Raw genomic sequence first — 6,566 nt, 5'->3', positions numbered from 1 at the left:
TGTATCCATTACAAGAAACTTCTCCTAACCTTTAAATGTCTCAGCGGCCTTGCACCTCACTACCTCTGTGAGTTACTTCATCCCTAGATTTTGACTTTCTTTTGTGGGTGGAAGTTAATTTTGTATCACGGCACTGAAACTCTGAATCTCACTCCCATTGAGTCTCTGCAGCATCTCCTCAAATCCCAAACAAAAACTTTTTCACAGTACTGTTTCTCTACCTCTGACTCTGAATGTTTTTGTGCATTTCTCTCTCTTGATGTGAAGTTACTCATGTCTGTCAGTTGCATCTGTCTCTTAAAAGTTCACGCTTTGCTGTGACGTGACCTTGAGCTGTGGGAAAGGTGCTTAATAATAAAACGTATTACTGTTTATTATTATTATTATACGAGGATGTGACTGTTTGAGTGAGGCTGATCCATTGTTTCTTTCTAATCTTTGGGCCTAAACAATTGGAGAAAAACATAACGGCAAGCACTTTACTAATGTGAAATGTAAATGTGACATTCTCTATTATGTCAACACCTTGCAGACCCATTTTCCTTTTTCTGTCTTTGTTTTCCCTGAAGACCCTCCTTTCCACGACAATAGCTCAACACAACTCTTCTTTTTCCATCAGGTTTTCATTGATTATCTTGAGGGTTCCCAGCCGGCACATTATACTGTGCATAATGAAATCACAACATCTCTGTGTGATTAGTTTTTTTCCACACACCTGAGGAAGGAGCTACACGGGAAAAACATTCATCTACATAAATACACATTGATGATGTGCTTGTATCAAGCTAAAGTAATACAGACTTTAATCATGGTTGGATGGTTTGCTTTCATTGACCTTTAGCTTGACACTTAGCCTGTATGGTATGGTGTAGATATATGGCAACATTCTCTTTCACTTTTTCACCTTTTAGAGAAACCTGAAAATATATAATACACTGCTGGAAATAAACGGGCAGGCTTTACAATAACCAATTATATGTTGTTTTTTACACAACATGACCTTTGACTTTTTTTGTTTTTTGTTTTCAAGACTCCTTTCCCCCAACAACCGATGCGACCAGTTGAGGTGCTTCATAATTGCTCTATTAAACAAATAGTTCATCCAAAAATGAAAATTGTCTGAAAATGTACACCACTACTGGCCATCCAGGATTTAGATGTGTTTGTTTCTTTATCAAAACAGATTTAGGTAAATGACCTCCGTGAAGTTGGCACCCCATGAAAAGAAATAATGACCAAAACTAGGCCATTCGTTTGTGCTACGTTTGTGCTGATTTGTGCCGCAAAAACGAACGTTTGTGCTGGTTTGTTGTTTAAGATATTAAACATAACATATTTTTTTGACCGTGTGACGTCACTTTCCACCCCATGTTGTCCAAATCGCTCCAAACCGGCGCAGTTCGTTTGTGCTCGATTTGTGCCCGTTTGTGCCGTTAAAATAAACACTGTATCTGTTTTCCTTCCCTAGATATAACCAAAATATTTTCGGGGCTGTGACGTCACTCTCCACCCCAGTTCCTCTAAATCACACAAAACTGGCGTCATTCGTTTGTGCTCGATTTGTGCCGGAAATGAACTTCAAATATATTTCCATTTCTTAGAAATAACAAAAACAATTCGGGGCAGTGACGTCACTCTCCACCCCATGTCGTCCAAATCTTTCCAAACCGGTGCCGTTCGTTTGTGCTCGATTTGTGCCCATTTGTGCCGTTAAAACAAACCTGGTATCTCCGAGCCCTTCTTAAATATAATGGGGAAAAATACTTGTTTGGGACTGTTATGTAACTCTCCACCCCATATCGTCTAAATCTAGCCAAAAGGTCCCATTCGTTTGTGCCCCGTTTGTGCCGTTGAAATGAACGTCAAATATATTTCCACTTATATTTAATAACAAAAACAATACTGGGCAGTGACGTCGCTCTCCACCCCACTTCGTCCAAATCGCACAAAACCGGCGCCGTTCGTTTGTGCTCGATTTGTGCCATAGGGGGGGAAAAACACTTAAAACTATCTTATCCACTTCTTGACAAAATTCTAAAATCTCTGGAGAATTGACGTTACGCAAGCCGTTCTCCATCCATATCCTCTAATGTTACACCTGTCACTCTGTTTTGTGCGGTGCCCACCAGGGGACACCTTCGGTTCACTTATGTTTGTCGTGGCCAGGACATATAAACTCGTGGGAACATGAAATTATGTAGTGGCGTCATATTAACACGTGGGAACGTCATATTATGTCGTGGCCACGAGATCATTTTGTCGAGGTGACGACATCCTTATGTCTTGGCCACAAGATATTAATTCGTGGGAACGTCATATTAACTCGTGGGAATGACATTCTTATGTCGTGGCCACCAGATGTGATGATGAGGGAATGAGATCCATTTCTCTTGGCCACGAGTTTAATATATAAACAAACCTGCGTGACCATAGTAACCCAGGATTAGATAGGTTTATTAATATTTTATTTTGAGTTAAAAAATGATTATATCAATTAGGCTAATATAGAAATTAATACAATATTAAATTATTATATTAACAATAGGCGATGCTGTGGGAACACATAGGAATGTGTGTGCGTCTGTGAGTGAGAGAGAGCGAGAGAAATAGAGTATGTGCTTTCTGTACATAATAAAATGTAATATTGTAGAAAAAACATGGACATAATCTGTCGTTTTTATCCTGTTGTTTACCGTATGTATTAGTTTTGCCAGTGTCACTGTAGCTTTTGGTTATTTTGTTGTTTTGGGCTGTAAGGACCTTTGAAATAACTGAAATGTGTGGCGAAGTGATATAGACATGTACTGCGGTCAAAAGCTGCCTGGAACTACGTTCGCCTTGCGTTTCTCTGAAAATAATGCACACCTCTAGAACGTTCATCAGCCAATCAGATTCAAGCATTCAACGGCCCTGTAGTATAAAAAACAGTATACAATAATTACGTATTGAGTGTAAATTATCATTTGAATTCAAATTATTAAATGGATGCCACCATGTTGGGATAATTTATAGTAGTAAACATTTGAAGTGGATCAAAACCTTTCATCAAAGTTGTCCTAAAATCAAAACAATAGCCGTTCTTATCTTAGGATAACTTTGATGGACTTTTTTGATCTGCTTCAAATGTAGACTACACCTACCCTAACTTTACCCAATACTTTATTTTCAACTTTTCGATTATTTCCTTATATTTTTGAAAATAAATGCCTTTCCAATGTGACATTGAACCCAGCTTGATCAAAAGTGACCAAGGCATGCACTTTACTATCTGCACCACTTGAGCTGTTATTAGACTATAGTCTTTTGTAGTGTTGACTATCCCAATCACACATTTGTGGGTGTAGTTAATGTAAATAGCCTCTGCCAACAAGGTAGTCTAAATAGACACCCTGAAAAAGGCAATGGTAAAATATTCCACTGTTAGAATATAATGTGTACCATACCAAGTTAGAATATATACTGCATCGAACATAAACAAATTGTAAAAAGTTTGGCAGATTCTCATAGTTTCCATAGTTTGACATTTTGAAACCATAAACAAAATTCATATTTCTCTGTGTCTTGAACAAGGTGTTCTGGCTATGTTTGCTACTTTATCATTGCACAACTAATATATTACATATACACTATAATTCATATGTATGTTAGATGACAAATCTATGATGGAACTGATTGACAGGGAGAGGGTCTCAGCACAGGGTAATCCATCTTCAAATTACTGGCATTAAGTTCACATTGTGAGAGATAATGTCATTTTACGGCTAATCAGCTAATGGATCCCAAATCCATTTTCACCTAAATAGGAGATTCATGCACACACTCATATTAACTTAATGGCAGTGCAGAGACAAGGGATGAAACTAATGAATGCAAATGCAATTTACAGCCACCTCTCACTCAAACCACCTGAAACACAAGACTAAATTGAAGAGTGGTATGAAGTGTGTTCCCAGCTCATACATAACCCAAATATAGTTATGAATAAAAAAAAACCCACCGTAAAAAATCCATTTTCCTTGAAGGAAGGAAGTCTGAATGCCAGCTATTCCATTTTTCTTAGCTGTTAGCGTTCTCTAATTATGAGACAGTCGACTTCCACCCTTGAGGACCTCAGAAAAAGTAATTTTTGGTTCCAGCATGAACACACCTCTAATGCACCTGATTCAGTTAATTAGCTCTTGAGCCATTATACGTTTGGTCCAGAATAAGTACACACTGTCAAGATGTCCTTAAAGACAAGAGTTTTGGGCTGGTGTCTTTGTAGGAATGGAAGAAATGTAAATCATGTTAGGCCTTTGACATTTAATATGGAGAAAAATCCTGAAATATTTACTGCAGAATAAAATGGGGTAAGACGCTCCCGGTCAAGACAAAGCTACAACGTCTATTTTTTTTATAGGGCTAGGTATTGTGACCAATTCGGCGATTCGATTCGATACTTATTTTTATGGTTTTGATCGATTAGCTATCAATATTTCATTTAAAATGTTAGTTTTGCAGACATGGGATCCATATTTTGATATAAATGCTGGTAACTGAAACTCTCCTACTTAAGTTTATTACTGAAATACACATCTACATTAATAATAGGGTGCACACAGTTTTTATTTTAACAACTTTTATTTTAAATGAACACTGTAACAAGAAGTCATAAATATGTGCATCCATTGTACACCATGTAAACAAACTGCAAAATGCAGATTACTGTAAAAAAAAAAGACTGTAAATGTGCAACAGTGAAATCTATTAAGAACTTCAAACATGTTTAAGAAATAAAACATTTTTCTAAATTCAAAACGTTCAAAACAGGCCAATCATAATACAAAACATTCTAACTGTCCATAAAACTAACAGTTCTTAACTACAGCCTAATCATTTTTGATCACCAGATTTTTCTGCAAAAAAAGCAGCTGATGGTGACACCTTCAGGACGAGAGGTGAATATTCATATCCTCTGACGTGAAGCTGAAGCACTCGCATTAAGAATCGATTCGGGATATCGTTACGTTAAATTGAAGATCGATTAAAATCGGAGAATCTCCCTATTTTTTTACATAAACATGCAATTTCTTTCCCAGCTGTTGACCTTCACGGACATATCCGACTGTTTTTGTAACCTATGTGTGTTTTAAACATAAACTTGTGTATATTTGACAGTTTAAGCGCAATAAGGTATGAAAGAGAACTTTAATACTCACATGCTGTGTGACAACTGCTTTCTTTGTGCGTGCTTTGGATGTGTGCGCTCAGAAAACCGTATATCAAAAGTTTAAAGTAATATAATTTAAAATGCATGATTTCAGAGCTGTAGTAATACAAAAATCAAAACAAAACAGATGATTTTTTGACAGATTATCTGAAGTACAAGCTGTAACGGCACAGATCTGGTCTGGAAAAGGGAGCGGCAGGTCATCTGCATTTAAAGAGACACGCACAAAAACAGCATGTTTCTGCTTCCACTCAAAATAGCCCTTTTCAAATGGATATGGGTAGTTGACAAATAGCCAGTAAAAATGCTTTTTTTGTGTGTAAAAGACCATTTTTTAAGAAGAAATGCATATATTTATGTGGTGTGAAGTCTGATCTTAGAGAAAATATAAAGGGTCACTAACTAAATTAAAAAATATATATTTTTACTGAACTGTACCATAAATTTGTCCTATGGCGTGACATAGCAAAAAAAAAAAAAAAACCCTCTTAGAGATTTATCTTCATTGTTAGACACTTATTTTCATATAGTGTCATTTATTTAATTATGAAATTATAATTAACATAATTTCCCCCCATGACTTAGACAACAAGATAAACTGCTGAAAATTATACCCTTTTAAGATGAGTGATATTTATATCTCCCCTATTGCAATACTTTAAGATATTTTGAGATACAAAAGAACCACAGATTTGTTTTTATCACACCATAGGACATTACATCACACTAAAGGACAGAAATGGCAATTATTAAAGTTTTTTTATTTAATTTTGAACATGTCAAAGGAGAAAGCATTTTAAGAATTTTAATTTTGATATAAACAATATCAAGATAATTTTTAAACAAAACAAAATCATTTTCATCAACAAAATACAGTGTCTTAGTCAACCAGTATGTTACTGAAACTTTTCTAGCCCCACACTGCATGTGCGGCACAGCTAAATATGACTGATATTCATATTCGTTAAGATGTGAATGAATTTTTTTTAACTATGTGGCTATTCTTTTTAAGGCATAATTTTGATTCTGTTTACTTTCTGCATTGCTCTCTTAGGATCTCCTTCCTTCTGGTGGATCCCTCTTAATTGTCTGTCTATATTTCCGTGTCTTAATTTCTTTCTGTTTCAAAAACAAAGTCTCACATTTTATTTAATTAAATGTAATTATTGCATTTAAGAACACTGAAAATGATCAAAAAAGAATAAAAAGGAGTTCAAACAAATCTTATTTAATTATTTAAAATGCTTCTTAAAGAGACCTTGTCCTCTGATGTGACATCTTTTGTCCTATGGTGTGACATTTTACAGCACAACTTCATGTGTTTGCATTCTGAGCAGCGAAGAATTAGCTTCCGATT

The sequence above is a fragment of the Garra rufa genome, chromosome 3 (genome assembly GCF_049309525.1).
Source record: "Garra rufa chromosome 3, GarRuf1.0, whole genome shotgun sequence".
Taxonomy (NCBI): Eukaryota; Metazoa; Chordata; class Actinopteri; order Cypriniformes; family Cyprinidae; genus Garra; species Garra rufa.
The sequence above is the reverse complement of the archived record's forward strand: the minus strand, read 5'-3'. Positions refer to the sequence as shown.